General features: G+C 35.2%; 1 protein-coding gene across 1 annotated transcript in view; it reads left to right on the top strand.

Annotated features, from left to right (window-relative positions):
* The first annotated feature begins 509 nt into the window (after positions 1-509).
* The window catches only part of zmiz1a (zinc finger, MIZ-type containing 1a), a 77,598-nt gene continuing 59,408 nt past the window's right edge, over positions 510-18,699 (top strand). Inside the window, exon 1 of the mRNA XM_073834624.1 lies at positions 510-587. The gene's annotated coding sequence lies outside the window, so the exon portion shown is untranslated. The remainder of the gene's footprint in view (positions 588-18,699) is intronic.

The following is an 18,699-nucleotide window of genomic DNA, read 5'->3' as shown; positions in this document are numbered from 1 at the left end:
AATGAATGTTGTTTCTACATCTGATGCTATCAGTGGCAGTTTTTATTGACCTTTTAGCATTATTACAGTTGCTAAAAACAGTCGACATAAAAGGCAGTGAATTATTTTGCTGTTACAACTAAAAAAATCTGCATTAAATGGACCAAAAATTTAAAAAATGCAAATTACTAATCTATTTTCTTACATTACAAAACTGAATATAGCATTTAGTTTGATATCTTGTGATGGTTTGGTTGTTGTTTCTTAAGAATATTGCAGTTGCTGTTCTTTATTGACGCTGTAACGGTTAGATTGTGTCTTATACTAGCTGCTAAATGCCACAGATCGTGATGGTACATGATCCCATGTGCAGAATAAGTCTAAGCGTGTGCTTCCTTTATTTAGCAGTGTGACATTATCAAGCTGGGAATGTCCAGAACGGGGGATTATGAATTCTGAGAAGAACATATGTAACCACGCACACCATTTACTTTGGCAAAGGATTAATATAATGTGTTTTTTTTTAATTCCAGATCACTTCTATGATTGATGAGGATATGTGAGTGAATTTGCCAAACACTGAACAAAGAAATCTACTGCATCCTCTGGTAAGCGCTTTGACTGATGATCCTTCACTGCTCATTTCTGCTAATGATTGTTCACCTAATCGCAGATTTGCACACATGTGCCGCTCGCATGGTGTTATCTTCAAAACAACTTTCCCGAATTAACTCGAATGGCGTAATTGGTGCTAAAAATGGGAAAGCACGCACACTATCGTGTCAGACGCTCATATTTCTTGAGCACAGTCAAACGACGAATTTATTTAGTGTTTTTGAGCATCAACAGAACACTCTGTATAACATGAGTCATAATTAGCAGCGGGGCCTCTCAAATCACTTGCTGCTTTGTTGTTCCCCGTTACAACGTCAGTGTCAGTTTTTTATGTGATTATTAAAGGCAGGCACAATTACTGAGATGTGAGATTCTTTAAAAAAAAATCTGTTTTAGCAGGCAGCGGAGACATTCGTCTAAACAGCACATGTGGTGTAAAGCGTTTCATCCAGAGCCTGTAAAACGTTCACCGCTTTATGCCTGGTCTTGTGTACTGATGAGACAGTGAACAGCTCGAAGGTGAAAATGTGTGTTTTTTTAGTAGCATCTACATTATGCTAATGAGTTTTCAATAGAGGCGGAGCCACAAAGGCCAGATTGCCAGGAGAAGAGGCAGAGGAGAAGCCTGTAAATTATGGATGCAAACTGCCATTTCTGCCAGGGCAAAGAAAAGAGAGGCGCTAGGAGAAACCACAAGTCATGCATATCAGATTATCCTTCCTTTACCCCTCCCGCTCCCTCACTTTTACTAAATTTTCTTATCATGCTTCTTGAGCAAACTTGCACACACAATCTGGGCTGTGTATCTCCAGTCACATGAGGGCCAGAGGTGCTGACGAGCTGGAATGCTTGGCCTGGTATTTCCTGATGCTCACACACATGTACACAAACACACACTCGCATAAACACACAGGGCAGGCTATATATTTGTGGACGGGTTTTGCTTTGTAGAGGATTTTACAAAGCCACCATATGGTAATCAGATATTTACCAACTATTAGATTTTAGCCAACTATTAGATTTTAGAGACTCATTTTTATTTATCGTAGATAAAATGTATTGTCGTTGGATCAGTAAGATTGCTTTTGATTATTTTTGAAATAAGGCTGATCAAAAATACAGTAAAAACGGTAATATTGTTAAATATTGTTACATTTAAAAAAAAAAGTAAAGTGTTGTTCATTCGTGTGATAGCAAAGCTGAACTTTTAACAGCTTCTTATAAGATCATTATCTTACAAAACAATTCTTATTACTACTTCTTCTGTCACTTTTGATCAATTTAATACAACCTTGCTGATTTCTTTCAACAGAAAACAAATCTTACTGACTCCAAACTTTTATATGATGTATACATACATTTGTTCAAGTAGATAATTAACATCCTTCCTGATAAAGGCACTTTATATGTCTTATTTACAAAAAGATTGTATGAAAACGTACCATCTGCTCTGGCATGTGACAGGCAATTATTTTGTTGAACTGAAGGATTATGAATCATTTAGTTTTGTAAATGGACACAATCTTCACCAAAGGGAAAAAATCAGTCTATATAAAATAATTGAATATTTCCAAGGCTAATTAATTGCTGCATGCATTATAAAAGCCTTTCACAAGGTAACATTTTTAAGATAAATGATTAAACTCATAAAAGCGTTCTTAAAAAGGTCTATTTTCAACCTCCACTCTGGTTATTCAGTGATTCATTCTGTTCTGTTTTGTTCCCACCTTCACAAAACGGGGGAATTTCCGATAGCGGTGGGTTTCAGCGAGATCAGGTCAGAAGTGGGTGGATCTCTGTGAAAGTATATGTGTTTGTGGGGGAATAATGGAGCCATTCTTCAGCTCTATGGAAGCTGCTGTACAGTGGCGTGTGGTGGACCTGCCAGAGGCACTGGGGTCTCCTTAAAATAGCTCCAACCCTCGAATGTCAGAAGCAAAGCTGAGACTGCGCACCGAACACTGGCCATTTGACCGAGAGCATCAAAGAAATCTTTATGAAGTCCTTGAGATTTGCTGCAGCCAGGAAAACATCCAGTCGTAATAAGTTAATCATGTTTTGATTTTGATCTAATGTTGAAACGTGGCAGTCTTTTGACATTTGTGCAGGAATAAATTTCCGCATCATACCGCAAACCCACAAATCTGTGTGAATGCATGGCAGGCAGATCCAGAGAGCTAGCAGGCTGCCCATCAGGATGTTTGTTTAGTAATGATTCAAAAGGTCATGTAGTTGGACTATGTGGTTAGGATTATTTTGGCTATTTTGATATAATCAGAATGATTTCATACTAAGTCACATGTTTGACATGGATTCATGATTTCACTGATTAATTTGACTGCTTCTTGCACTACAGTAGCTAAAAGCTCAGAAAGAACACAAGCAGGGCTTTAAACTCAATTTGGTCTGCCCATGAGTGGCATAAGTAAACAAAACTAACATCCTAAATAAATTACATTATTTTTTCTATCTTTTAGAAACCACTTTTTTTTTTTTTACTCGCATGAGATCTGTTTTTCCGATTTGAGCCACTACCATATGTGGTACTAAATCCAATACAGATCAAATGTTTTGCAATGCATTTTGAACAGTCATAAATCGTCCATAAATTCACTTTTACATCACTCTAGATTGACATTCATTACAATTCTGCACTTATGGAAGTCACTTCAAAGATTTTACATGCCCAAAGTTATCAAGACAGTTGTAAAACGTAGTCAGTGGAAGTACAGTGACATGTCAGAACTCATTAGTATTACAATGACAACTCTATAAACAAGCAAAATGAGGGCTTATAGCATAAGTATCAAAACTCTGCTCTCTTCTGTCACATCCTAGTCTTTATTTTTCTTATTGTCTGCTCATAATTTCGCTGCCTTCTGGGACAGATCACACGATAAATAAACGCATAATCACTTTCTTTATGTCATACATATTGATTGTGAGTGTTGCCAAGTCCACAGTTTTCATATGCAATTGGTCTACTTTTTCACTGTCGCCACGGGTTGTTTTTCAATTACGTGGGTTAAAGCGACTCCACTAAAAATATATGTACCCCCCCCCCTCCCCCAAGCAATTGGGCTAGTTAGTTTCGGACTAGTTTTGAGAAGCAGTTGGGCAGATTTTTTGTTGAAAACCTGGCAACCCTGTTTATATTGTTCTTTTGCGCACGTAGGTAATTTCAGAACCATGATATTGGCCATATTTAAAACAAAAATGTGAACAGCAATACAAAAAATCTCTGATCTAAGGAAAGATCGGAAGGCTTGCAGTGTGATCAGAACATCAGAAAAAAAAAACATCTGAACAGTTTATGCTGTTCTTCTGATATGTATTGTTAGTGAACCAATATGAAAACTGGTGGAATAAATTCATTTAGGCAGTGTGCAGTATTTCGCCTCTGTTTTATTCACTAACCGTTCACAATCTAGTTTTGTCAGACTTTATTTTTGTCTGGACATTGAATGAATGAACTCAATTGGGTGCAATTTTGTTTGGACCCCAAACATTCCTCAGGATATCTTGTTTTATGTTAAGCAGAAGAAAAAAAGCCACATAGATTTGGAATAACATGAGGCTTAATGATTGTGAGTGCTGTCCCTTTAAAATAAGATACATTTACTTGAGAATCAATATTGCATGACATTTTAACTCTAAAATTAGACAAATAACGATTAAGAATAGGATTTAGATTTGTTCATTGTTCACTTAATCTATTTAATGTTGCACAATTGTGCCATTACTACTCACAGAAAGCAGGTGGTAAGCTTAATTTTGTTTTCATTTTCTATTGATTGTAACAGTATTAATCCTTCATATGGTAAAGTGATGGAGAAGAGCTTTGAAATTGTCTATATGTCCATTAGTATAGACAAAATAATTTGTCATTTTAAAGAGTTGGTTTTGAGTCTGAGTAAAGTATGTCAGATTGTAATATTTTTTTTTTTGGTGTGCGTCTACCATTACCTGCATTGCACAAGTAGTATAACACAAACAAAATGTACTATCAGTGTGTGCAGCTTCTGTTTCCTTAACCTTTTGGCAAAGTTGATGATGTGACAGTGGTATGGCCGTGGTAATGGTATAATAAAGTCTACTGTAGCAATTTAAGCAACAAATGAATTCCCGGTAGGGCCACCAGTGTTACGGGCAGCTTGCATGCTTCACCCTGTGCCTAGGTGAGTATAATCAATGGTTGAATGGTTCATAAATAACATACTTGATTTTCGGGCTCAATGGTTGGCCGTAGCGAACTCCTGCCACGACACCTCGTGTACTTTTAACCTTGCTTGTGCAGACAGATGAGCACTGGAATCGACCCTCCAAAGGGGATTGAAGAGAGCTGAGACAAATAACATTAGAGGGCAAAAGCAGATCAGGGGAGGTTGAGTTTTCTGGATACAGACACAGCTGACTGATCTCATTTGATATAATTCATGATTTGAGATGAATCATATATAGAAAATCTGTGTGGAGGAAGCTGCTTTGAAACTGTAACTTAGTTTCATAACTACATCTAAGTCATGCTTTTTGAAGTAAATAGCTACATTTGAAGCTATTTAAGGGAGTTGTTTAATTTCAAATAGTATGACAACTTGAATAGAAGCACTACTATTTTAAATGTTTTTTTAAAGAAGTCTCTTCTGCTCACCAAGCCTGCATTTATTTGATCCAAAGTACAGCAAAAACAGTACAAATGTGAAATACTTTTACAATTTAAAATAACTGTTTTCTATTTGAATAGATTTAAAATGTAGTTTATTTCTGTGATCATATATATATAATTTTTTTTTTTTTGGAAAGAAATTATAGAAATTAATACTTTGATTTAGCCAGATGATGATAAAGACATTTATAATGTTACAAAAGACTTCTATTCTCTAGTTCTTCTGAACTTTCTGTTCACCAAAGTAACCTGAAAATAAATCTACTCAGCTGTTTTCAACATAATGATAATAAATGTTTTTTGAGCAACAGATCAGAATGGTAGAATGATTTCTGAAGGATCATGTGACTGGAGTACTGATTCTAAAAATTCAGCTTTGAAATCACAGAAATAAATTACATTTACAAAATACATTAAAATGGAAAATTTACATTAAAATAGAAAATTTCATATAGTTATTTTAAATAGTAAAAATATTTCTAAATGTAACAGTTTTTGCTGTGCTTTGAATAAAAAAAAAACGCAGGCACTTATTTAAAAAAAAACATTAAAAATCTTACTGTTCAATAACTTTTGACTGGTAGCATAAATTTACACTTAACCAAATAAAACTAGAAAATGAATGATGGAAATGACGAATAAATTATTCACTAAAATGAAATTGCTTCATCTCGCTCATTTTGTCACGCTACACCGCTAGTTGTTGGAAAAAGTAGCATGATACTGGAAAAACTACTGTTTTGAACACAGCCAGGCTACTGAAAAATTTAGCTAGTAGTGTCGCTACCTTTAGTTAGTTCCGTCCCAACACCGATCCTCACGGTGACCTATAAATGTCACGAATAAGGACTTTGTTAACTGACCCTTGGACAGTAAGACATGTAATGGGTCTGTATTTTACCTCGGGCTCTTTACGTGATTTACAGCCCTGTTCCTGTCTGAACTGTAAATATTCATGTCCTTGGAGCAGGCCGAGACATGATCTCATTCGCTTCTGCCTGGGCATCTCGTGTAGGCACAGGCTCTACAGATGTAAATCGCTGTTTACTTCATTACATCATTAGCTGTGTTTCCTTGGGCCCTGGAGAAATGAGGTGAAACACGCTGGTTACTGTGTGCCCTCTGCGGCCTATATCGAGCTGGAGAAGCCCGGCAAGTGAAGCTTATTTCCTCCGTCTATTTGCAGAGGAGATTGTTTGGAGATCCTGTTGAATTTCTTGGACAAATTGAACTTGTGTGCACATCTAAATTATAGAACATTTGCCAATTTAGAAAGCCTTTTCTTGCGTTTATCATATCATTTCACCTTTATTTGCCTCTTCAGTGATTTCCGGGTGATTGGATTTCAACACGGATGGAAAGATGGCAGATATCATTGAAAGGTTTGTTCAAAACCGTGCCGCACAATAGCGCTCCAAGGTAAAGTGCTAAAAGAGAAGCTCTTGTTTATGAAAGGGGTGTGTAGAGCTTAGAGCAGGTGCAGAAGTAGATCATACTTACAGTATAATGTCTTTATTGTGGACTCCTTCCTACCAACGTGTTTGCTCTGACAAGGTGTGTTACATTAGATGCTTGTCTCTGTTTGTTTTAGGAATCAGATAAATATTGAATAGTGTGCTGTAAAAGGAATGGAGTTCAATGATTAACATGCTTTCCTCTAAAACAACTTTCAATTAATTTGAGGAACCAAGACATGATTAATTTAACAGCATTCTGTGTCATTTAACATCACAAAGAAGGCTTTCACGCACCATGGAGTCTGCTATGGTAATCCTTGCATTTTATAGGAAAATAAGAAGGCTTCTTGGGTTGAGATGGTTAGGGATGGGTACCGAAACCCGGTACTTTATCGGTCCTGGTGCCAAATTATAAAAGACCGAAGTATCGATAAGCTCTGACGTTAACGGTTCTGCTGTCGGTACTGGAGAAATTTAAAAAATAAATGTCCTATTTATTATTGCTAAATAAACATTACCTAGCATGTTTTACCTGACCAGCCTTTTGTAATTTGCGATAATATTCGTTATTCGCCTGCACTGCCGTTATTTGCTATCTCACGCACGAAATATAGTCTGTTCCGCAGTACACAGAGCTCGCGCGCACACAACACGAGAGAGCGCGCGCTTATGGAGTGACGATGGCGGAGAGCGCCGAACGATCCAAAGTATGGTTACACTTCACCCGTGTGAACACGGACAATGCAAAAGATTTTTGCTTGTAAAGGCGGAAACACAAGCAATTTATCAAAACATCTAGCCAAAGTGCATTATGTGCAGAAATGCAAAGTTTTCGACTGCCTAGCTTCTACTTCATCATCCGTCTCCTCAGGTATGCATGCTATGTTAAAATAACGACATAAACATCACATAAGGTCTCTCTAAATCAGTATTATAATGTTAATAATTTAATAAACACACATTCAGATACATATAGCCTACATATAGGCTAAATATTTAGAATATTTTTTTATGCAGTAGCCTAAATAAATATTAAACATTAAAATGCCTTTATAGTAACGTTACTGCTTTTACAAATAGATAAATAATAATAAACTATGCTAAGAAATTATAGAGCAGAGCTTACCTAATAATTTATTTGTAGTTAAATCATTGTATATTCATTTACAAGAAAATTGTGTTTATTTATTTGTTTTACAATCATTGGTTTTGTTTGTGTAACAGATATTTGCTCATTGGTGTTTACTAAGCTATAGATAATTATTTTACATTTAAAAAATAAAGTGTTATTTCTGTTCTCTGTTTCTTCTGTTTCTTCTGTTTCAGTTTTTTAATTAAAAACACAACAAAAAGTACCGATAAGAGTACCGTTAAAGTACCGAATCGATAAGTGGTATCGATAGAAGTAGTAATATCGTTAAAACCTTAACAATACCCATCCCTAGAGATGCTACTGGAATTTGTTTTTTGGGAGTTGCTCCACTGCTCCCAATACTGATAACCTTTTTTTATTACATTTTTTTTTTATTTTAAATTATAATAAGAGCTTGTTGTGAGCTTTTTATTTTTGTATTTTATATGTTATTTTTATTTTATTTAAATAAAAATCAAGAGCTTGTTGTGGACAGTTTTTATTTTATTTTTATTTTATATTTTATTTTAATTTTATTTAAATAATAATCAACAATAAGCTTGTGGCCAGATTTTTATTTTATTTTATTTTATTTTATTTTACTTTATTTTACTTTATTTTATTTTAAATCAGCAGCTTGTTCTGGCAAATTAGATTTTTTTTTTTTATTAAAATAATAATCAACAGCTTGTTGTGGCCAGATTTTATTTTATTTTATTTTATTTTAAATCAGCAGCTTTTTTATTTTTTATTTTATTTTTAAATAATAATCAACAGCTTGTTTTGGACCATTTTTTTTTTTTTTTTTTTTTTTTTTTTTTTTAAATAATAATCAACATCTTGTGGCCAGTTTTTAATTTATTTTATTTTATTTATAATAACAGCTTGTTGTGGCCAGTTTTTATTTTATTTTATATTTATATAACAATCAACAGTTTGTTTTGGACCATTTTTATTTTTATTTGATATTTTATTTTTATTTTATTTAAATAATAATTAACAGCTAATAATTTATTTTAAATTAGAATAACAGATTGTTGTGGACAGCTTTAATTTTATTTACTTTTATTTAAATAATCAACATCTTTTTGTGGACACTTTTTATTTTATATTTTATATTTTATTTTATTAAAATAATAATCATCAGCTTATTGTGGCCAGATTTTATTTTATTTTATTTATATAGCTCTTTAAAATGTATTCATAATTTTCCTTAAGTATTATTTATAATAATTTCCCAAAATAGACTAGTTATGCTCAAGCTTACAATCAATGAAAGATTTTCCAACGCACAGGCAGTTTGAAGCAGCTTCTGCTTTTTATATTTAGCTGACAAATTAGAAGCGTTTCATTGCACAACTTATAAAATAAATTCATTATTTGATTAAATCATTACTGGACTCAATAAAAACATACATCAAGCATCATAAATTGCTCAATTAAATAAAATCATTGATCTTGAGGCACATTTTTGAAAATGTTGAAAGCGAATGTTCTCTCCCACTGCAATTTCACTATTGGTATCAGTAATAATTTCATTATATATCGTGCATATTGTCCACCTGAAAACCTGGGAACAAGAATCAGACAAAAGAAAGACTCCCAGCGGTGCATATATGTGTGTATTTGAAGTACACGCTCCATTCAAAAGCCTCTCATTAGGAGCACAGGAAGCTTGTCAGCGTGCCGGTTAAGTGTTGGTGTGAGTAGGACCAGTGCGGCCTCTTGTACTCACTCGATTACGCACCTAATCAAATCACTTGCTTGTTTATACGCTCGCTACTCCTGCGTCAGAAAAGCAGCTCCGCTTCATTCACAACGCCCGTTTTCCTTTGAGGACCTCCAAACAATATCCATAACAAGCCCAGCGGCCTGCGCCTTTCCTCCCAAAGGCAAGCTGCTGGATTTGAATTTCTCTTTCTTGTTGGACTCTCAATCCACATCCACTGTAACATGTTCAAACTGTTTTCCGCGGGCTTTAGGAAACCTCTCATGTTCTGAAGCAGCGATTGATTTGTTTAGAGCCGGTGGCATCATAATCACCCCACAAGTGGATGGAGCTGACTTACATTTTCCGCTCTGTTATACTGGCGTTATTGGAGTGTGGCTTTCCTGAATGCGCTGGCTGAGAGTTTGTGGATATTGCATTACAACAATATTGTCTCTGTATGCGCTTAGTTGTTCGCCGAGAGACAGACTACAAATGGCCGGGTTGCTGCTTGTTTAAATGCTCCCAAGCATTGCTAATGCCTGGATTATCTCCTAGAGAAATGATTTAGTGAAAATAATGGCTTCACAATGGCCCCACTGCAGCAGATATACGCACCAACCCAATAACCAGTCCTCTGAGAGAGTGTATTGATTGTGGCAATAATATCACACTATTCCCTTAGAAAAAAAAAAGAGAGATATAAATACAAAAATAAAAAGATGTTTTTTTTCCATATTTATTCCGAAGTGCTGAGCCCACCTGATGCTGAATCCGGAAACGAATGGCAAACATGGAAACGTGGGTTTGGAAAGCCTTTTTTGGTTTCCTGTCAGAAGTGCAGAGATCATCAGAAATATTGGCATAACTTCACCCGGCTCATTGTCTCCGGTCCTCCCCCGCTCCATGTTTACGCCGAGACACTGCCTGCCTTAGGATCAGATATGACATCATTTCGCCACAGCTGCGGGCCGCACACGAGGCGTGGAGAGGGAACAATTGACCAGGGGGGACGCAGGAAAAGCCGACTGACCTGATTGCTCAGCTGGCCGAGCAACTGGGAAGGAAGGCCCAAGGCGGAGCCGTGGATGTGGGGAGGGGTGATGGTGGTGGACAGTGCCCCCGTCGCCCTCCCCTCCTCCTGGATGCAGCGTTTCGCGATCGCCCTGCCCTCTGCTGTTCTCCTGCCTGCCTGCTTGTCTGAGCCAAAGCAGATTTGTACATGAAAAATGATCTACAATCTCTGTGGCTGTATCAGCTTCCAGATATAGACGTTCCTGATAGGCCAAATCCCCTTTAAAGAGGGCTTTATCCCGCTCGCTGAAAAGCCACGGAGAACAGCACATTCTTTTATCTCTGCACCTCAGTATGCTCTAAATACGCGCCGCGACACCAATCTGTCCCGATCGGCTTGTGTTCGGTTAACATGGTGGCGTTTGGCGGGAAAGGTTATTGTTTAAATGTTAACGCAATCTACGTCGCATTGATCGTTCTTAATTATTAGATGCACAGCTGCTGCCTGAATACGAATCAGATGGACGTTTCATCTATGTATAGATAGACAGCTGGAAAGGGCATGATGCATATGACCTACCACATGTTCATTTCCATATAGAGAAAGACAGCAGTGTAAAATAACTTTGATATGAGAAACGCTTCTCTGGAGAATATAGAGCAAGTTTTTTTTGTATAACTGCAATTAATTTGGTGTTACTGGTTTTGTTGTTATCAATAATCCTATTATCAGTATTATTAGAGTTGTTTATATTGATATTACAATATTTAGTAGTAGTAGTCATGTGTAAATTTGATTAAAATATTTGTATTATGTATTGCTATTTAGTATGTGATTTGTTTTATTTTCTCTCTAAATTCCGCTTTATTTTTATTTTTTATTTTAAGTTTTAATAGTTACATTTAAAAATATATTTCAAAAATCATGTCTGTTAATTGTAATCATAAAAGCAATATATATATATAATTATTATTATTTTGTGATACATTTGTTTTTGAATTATGTTGGGTAATTAGATTTTTCTGGTAAATGAACTAAATAAAACAATTTTTCTAATATTACTTAAAGAATAACGTTTTAATAATCATTTTATTAGTAGTAGTAGTAGTATTATCATACATTAAGTATATTTCTGTCACAGTTTCTTCAAGTTAAACCAAACTTTTATTTTGACAGGTTGCTGTAAAAACCTTTAATAGAACAGAACATCAGGATTCATATTTAAATAAACTTTTTGTAGCTTAATATTCATAGACACTAGTCAGTATCACATTTTTATTTTAGTGTACTGACCTACTTTTGATTTATTTACTAAAAATTTGTCAAATTCTGTGACATTCCGCGTTATAAAGTAAATTCCATTTTTATTACTGGATTCTGCGATTTCGGAAATCGTAAAGCCTTATAAGCTTAATAGAATTGAAAGATTTATTATTAATAAGCATAAACATCAATTAATAATAGAATAATAATAATTTGTAAGCATTTTCTTTAAATGGTTAAAAGGTTAAATTTATCCAAAAAGAAGGGTGTCAGGCCCTCATTTCATTCTAAACTTGTATGCATTTAAAAAAAAAAAAAGATATTTCGAAGAATGTTAAACCTGTCAGTCTTCCAAACATTGAAAGTCAATGGGGTCCACAACACTGGACTGCATGGACCTAATAAATATTTGTGCACAGAAGGAAAAAATGCATACAGGTTTAGAGCAAAGTAAATGATGACTAGTTTCAGTTTTGGGTGAACAATTCTTTTATAGACCCCTAGGGATATGTGTACCCATAGTTGGGTATTGCTGAACTAAGGAAGCTGTGTCCCAACCAATGTAAACCTAGATTTTATTTGAGGACAGGGAACAAAAGCCTGAAAATAGATGACAAACCAGAGCGCATAAATACGGCACAGGGCAATCGGGTGCATTTGTGTGTGTATGTTTGCGTTTGGGTTAGAGATTGCGATAGCCCTTTCCTCCTTAAGAGATATGTTTTCAGTGCAAAGAGCCGATTCCCGTGAGGCGGGTGATCCTTTTTAATGACAGGGATTCATCTGTTAGCGTCCCTCAGGCCCCACGCAGCACTGTGCGGCTCGGCTCCCAGCAGCCCACAGAAAATGGGCGGCAGCCTCAGGAGAGCGCACCTCCTCAGCCCCTCAAGATGCCGTGTGGGAGTTTAATTACTCCTGCGACCACAAACCGCAGCTTACGCACTCTCATTACTACAAATGCCTTCATTCTCTGCTGTTTTTAATCATATTTAGGCAAAAATATCACACCGGAGATGTCCGTGCCAAAGTGAGAAATAGAACGGGAGCAGAAAGGGAAGATATTGCTTTTGTGAGGGGGGTTGGGTTGGTTGTGTGCGTGTGTGAATAGGGGGTCGAAGTGAGGGTGCTAGCCTTTAGGGAGCAGAGAGGGGGCTTAGAGACAGGACTTTGGATTACTAACTCAACAAAAAGGACTAAACATCTATTCAGTCAGGTCCTTCTGGTCTTTAGGGCCTATCCCTGCTGCTTTAATGAACTTATTTAAACTCAGTTTAGTTCATCCACCACTACTTAGGAGAATTAGGCTACAATTTGTCTCCTCATATTTGCTTAAGACTTTAAAGTGTCACCACTTGGAGAAGCACAGTTTAAAAGAATAGTTTGTGTAAAACCTGATGATCCATGTTTTCCAGGAAGAACATCTTGTGCTTCAAGTGAACTGCAGATTTGCAGCTTTCATTGCTCAATAGATATGTTCCAGTTTGCTAATTTAATTTGAAAATTGCAGATATGATTTACCAAATAAACCAGCATTTTACTTTTAGGTGGATGTCTTATACAGCCGCAGATGTCAACATTGTTTCATTAAATTAGGCTATACTGTATTGTTTTTTTTATTCCTTCTGATGTTATTTCATGTATATATTGTGCTGTTAACTTGAAATAAAGAGGAAAAACACAATTATAATTTGTGTTTTATGATAAAACTGAGAATTTGAAAGCAGAGCTGTGTTATAATAAAAGCAATAAAGCACAAAATTATTGCGATTATTGGGTGGCTGACACGCTACAAATAATAAATGGAAGATGTTAAATATTATTTTTGCGGAGCAGGTGGTGGAATTTGATTGATTGATTGATTGACTGACATAAATACAGCGACCATGTCCCGCTATACTAAGAGCGCAAAAAAGACATTATTGCAAGACACATTGTTTGTATTTTGCTATAAAACGGACAGATTTTGAAAGCTGAGATGTTATATTAAAAGTACCAAAAGCACAAAGCTTATTGCTATAATTGGGTGGCTGGTGCACTACAAATATGCCTAATAAATGCAATCGAAGCAGAGAAATATTATTTCTAAGTATACTGTCCCTGCAAGTATAACACATGATATGATTTCTGCTAATAACCCTACATATATTCAAATAAATTCTGGTGGCCTGGCAACTTCTCCTGGTGCTCCCAATCCAGTCCATTTGCAAGCTATACTCTCAAAATATTATAACTTTAATTGCTGTACTTCTCATAATTTTGACTTTATTCTCGAAACTCTTTGACTATATTCTCAAAACATTTCAACGTAATTCTCAAAACATTTTGACTTAATTCTTGTAATTTCTACTTTATTCTTGACATTTTGACTTTATTCTCGTAATTTCTACTTTATTCTTGAAATTTTGGCTTCATTCTTAAAACATTTTGACTTTATTCTCAAAACATTTTGACTTTATTCTCTAAACATTTCAACTGTATTCTTGAAATTTTGACTTAATTCTCAAACCAATGACTTTATTCTCGAAACATTTCAACTTTATTCTTGAAATTTTGACTTTTCTTGAAACATTTAGACTATTCTCGAAACATTTTGACTTTATTCTTGAAATTTTGACTTCATTCTCAACACATTTTGACTTTATTCTCATAATTTCAACTTTATTCTCGTAATTGATTTTTTTATTTTGTAACATAACACTAAAACGCCGTCCTACTAGCTTAAATAAAAAATAGATATTTTTCTGTTCTCAAACCACACTGTACATCCTATCAGCAAAAAAAGCACTCCACATGCATCCTTTCTTGCTATATTGTTTGCACTGTTAGATGTGCCAAGAGCGTGCACTAATGTTTGTTAGTTAAATGTACTCCCAGCGAGGTAATGAGTGGCAACCCAATACGTTCTGCATTCTCCTTTTAATTACCGTTAGTCCACTAGCTGTTGTCTAATGAGGTCATGTCAGTATTGAGCCTTATACTTCCCTCTGCACTTAGGAGCTTCCAGAGAGCAGACACACTGCCCTCCTCAGTGGATGTGCTGTAGCAGACTGGCCAATGATCTGATTTTGTGTATTTATTCATTTCTTCCCTGCCAATCTGTTAAAAGCTTTCTGAAAGGGTTTATGTCATCTGTTCTACATAAGTAAGCACCCTTGTGATGGTTACACTTGCAATTGGATCTGTCTGAAAGAGGCTCTTCCTTCCCAGTCTCCTGTCTCTCGCTTTCTCAGCCTGGTTGTCTCTCTGAGAGAGTGTGAGACATATTACTGGCTGTAACCCGGCTCTCAGGGGCCTGCTCTGGGTGGCTGCTGTCTGCATCAAGGGGAATTTCTGCAGACATTGTGCAGGCTCTCAGATCATTACCAGCCTCCTTCACTGAGCCTTTGTTCCCCCCCTCCGCCTGCTCGGGTGCTGAGCTGACACGCGGCGTTCTGTCGACGTGAAGACCAACCACCAAACAGCGCGTCTCCTGACGTAGCGCCATGCAGAGGACAAGCTGACTGTCACTCCTCCGCTTGTCTGTCCCTCCTCTCCTCACTGTGTCATCTTAAATCTGTTCATCTGTTAACAAAGCATCAGACAGCTTATTATGAAGGTGTGAAAAGCAGGGAAAATCACTCCACATTCCTCCATTGAGACACTGTGTCAAAAAGCCAGTTTCAGTGAAAGCATCTAAATAATAGTGTGAATCTTCAGTGTTCCCTTTTTGCATACATTATACAAAAAAAAAACATTTTATTCATCTGTATTTTTTTCATGATTTTCAGTTAAAATATCAGATTTTTTAAAGATAAGCACATTACAAAAAAAAGAAAAAAATATATATGTTCTTTTTCTCTTTTTAAAATATTAAAATTAATTATACTATATCAAATACACTACACTAAAATATATTTTTATATTATGCTGTTCAAAATGACCTTATTTATACAAAACACATAATATTTAAGAAAATATTAATGTTAAAATAAATATTATAATATTTTGTTAAATTAATATTTACTTTAGATAAAATATTTTTACCATATAAAATGTAATTATTATACTATATTAAATACTATACTATACTAAAATGTATTATATTATATATATTATATTATTATGCTGTTTAAATTACCTTTTTATACAAAGAGCATAGTATTTAAGTAAAAATGAATGTTCAAATAAATATATTACAATATTTTATGTTAGATTAATATTTATTTTTGATGAAATTTTAGATTTTCTACTAATTAAAATGTATGAAATTAAAATGAATTATTTGACATAAAATGCCTTTAAAATGCCCTATTTTTCTATTTAAAATATTACTAAATATTTTATATTCTTACAATTTAAAGTGTATTAATTATACTGTATTAAATTCTATACTATACAAAAAATATATATTATATTTTATTATATTAATTATATTATAATGACCTTATTTAAAATGTATAATTTAGTAAAAATGTATATATTAAAATAAATATATTACAGTATTTTGTTAGGTTTATATTTATTTTAGATTTAAATTTGATTTTACAATTTAAAATGCATAATTAATTATAATAATTAAAAACCAAACCATTTTATTTAAATTAAATGTGTAATATTTATCCTAGTAAAAATAATACATTTAAATGAATGTTGCAATATTTTCTTTTATATTCGATGGAAGCCCTAAAACGCTCTCTTTCTCATATATACATATTTACATGAATATAAATAAATATAGAAAATACTAAAAATAAGAAAAGTGTTTTGTAGTGCAAATGAGACTTTTTAGAAAAGCGTTTGCATGTGTCTGGGAAGAGCAGCCTGGCCAGTTGTCTTCTGCATCCTAACTGATCGGCAACACGGGAGCTTAAGTTTCAACCTGCGCCGTGGCCCTGTGTGCTGGGGCCCTGCCAGGGTTCAGAGGTCACACTTGTGAGGCATGTGTGTGGATGGGGGGACTAAGTTTGGGGGCCCCAGCCTCACACAATATGTCCGTCAGCAAATCTCTTTGTTTTCTCCCCGCTCAAGTCCCCACTCTGTATCCAAGGAAATGTTGCCAGGGGAGATGAGTCCGGGTAACGGTACGAGAACCTAGGGGTATGTGCGGATGCTCTGTTTGCCTTGATAAATGTGTGGTGTCCAAGGCATGCCTGATTATTTTGCTGCCGCTTCTCTTCTTCTTTTTTTTCTCCCCAGGTCCTTTTGCCTTTGCTGCTCCTGGGGGACCCATGCATTCTGTGTACATGTGTGCGCGAGCTAGTGCGTGCATGTGTGAGTGCTTCCATATGTCTAGACAAGAGTGGAATCCCAGGGGCCCCACACGTTTAGACTCAGGATATTAAATGACCTAATGGCCATGTTATTTGTGTAGGATTCATTTAGAGAATCTGGCGAGGAGCATTAAATCATAATGAAGAGGGTATGAATTTTGATGGAAGGCGGAGGGCTGCTTTGGGAGCTTGTCCAGGTAAAGCTGCGGCTAAGACTGCTGCATAAAACCCTCATTGAAAGCTCCAGGCTGTGACCTAAGTGCACAGACAAGTTTGAACAGCCAGACGTAGACACGACATGACCAGAGCTGGAGTTGCGCGCTCAGACCTCTCTCTCCGAGAGTAAGAAAAATGATTAACACCTAAACAAGACAGGACAGACATCCTCACTCGCTCTGTTATAAGAATCAAATCCCTTTAAGAGCTCCAAGAGCCTGCTCTTGTATAAACTTGGATGAGTAGTTTTGTCGTTGCGTTCGGATTCAACAGCGTGTTTTGGGGACTGTTGCATCAGGTGGTATCTGAAAAGTCATCTTGCTGAAGTCTGAGCCTCATTAAGATAAGAGAGAGACTGCTTTTCAGACACTTTATGTAATGACTGCCTTTGATGTTCTGGGCAGGCTAGGACAACAGTCCGCCAGTCAGCTTCTAAAGAATTTAGTCATAAGTATGCTTACCTTTGCTCAGCATATGTTTTCCCCTTTCTTGACACCACTAGAAAGGCAGTTTTTTTTTTCTTAGCTTCATAAAATTACATTAAATTACGTTGACATTAACCACTGATGTCACATGGACTATTTTAACAATGTGTCAGTTGTGTTGTTGTCTGTGCAAGGTTACAAACCTGGGATTTCATCAAAAATATCTTAATTTGTGTTCAGAAGATGAACAAATGTCTTACGGATTTGGAAAGACAATTACAAGTAATTAATGACCTATAATATCTATCCCTTTAAAAAATTACCCACCACACAATTTTGAACTGTAGTGTATTATATATGACTCTGGACCACAAAACCAGTCTTAAGGGTCAATTTTTTTTAAAATTGAGATTTATACATAATCTGAAAGCTGAATAAATAAGCTTTCCATTGATGTGTGGTTTGTTAGGACAATATTTGGCCAAAATACAACTATTTGAAAATCTGGAATCTGAGGGTGCAAAAATATCTAAATATTGAGAAAATCACCTTTAAAGTTAACCAAAAGATAGTTCTTAGTAATGCATATTACTAATCAAAAATTATGTTTTTATATATTTACAGTAGGAAAATTTACAAAATATCTTTATTATTTTATTTTTTTATAAGTTAAGAATATTTATTAATTTTCAAAAAAGTATTTTTTTAGATAAACTGAAATTAATACAATATGTAAATGGAATTTGTAGGTTTTTATGTATGTTTTTGCACCTTTGCATTTTATGCTGTAGTGTTCCTTTTAGCATGCCAAAGTAAAACCATATTTTTGGGCACTGAATTTTATATGATTAAATAATGATGCAAAAAATACTTTCTTTGGTAAGATATTTCTAAGTCAACTTCCTTAAAGGATTAGTTCACTTCCAGAACAAAAATTTACAGATAATCTACTACTCACCCTATCGTCATCCAAG

The sequence above is a fragment of the Garra rufa genome, chromosome 2 (assembly GCF_049309525.1).
Source record: "Garra rufa chromosome 2, GarRuf1.0, whole genome shotgun sequence".
NCBI classification, from domain to species: Eukaryota; Metazoa; Chordata; class Actinopteri; order Cypriniformes; family Cyprinidae; genus Garra; species Garra rufa.
Note: the sequence above shows the minus strand (reverse complement) of the source record. Positions and strands in the feature narration are given on the sequence as shown.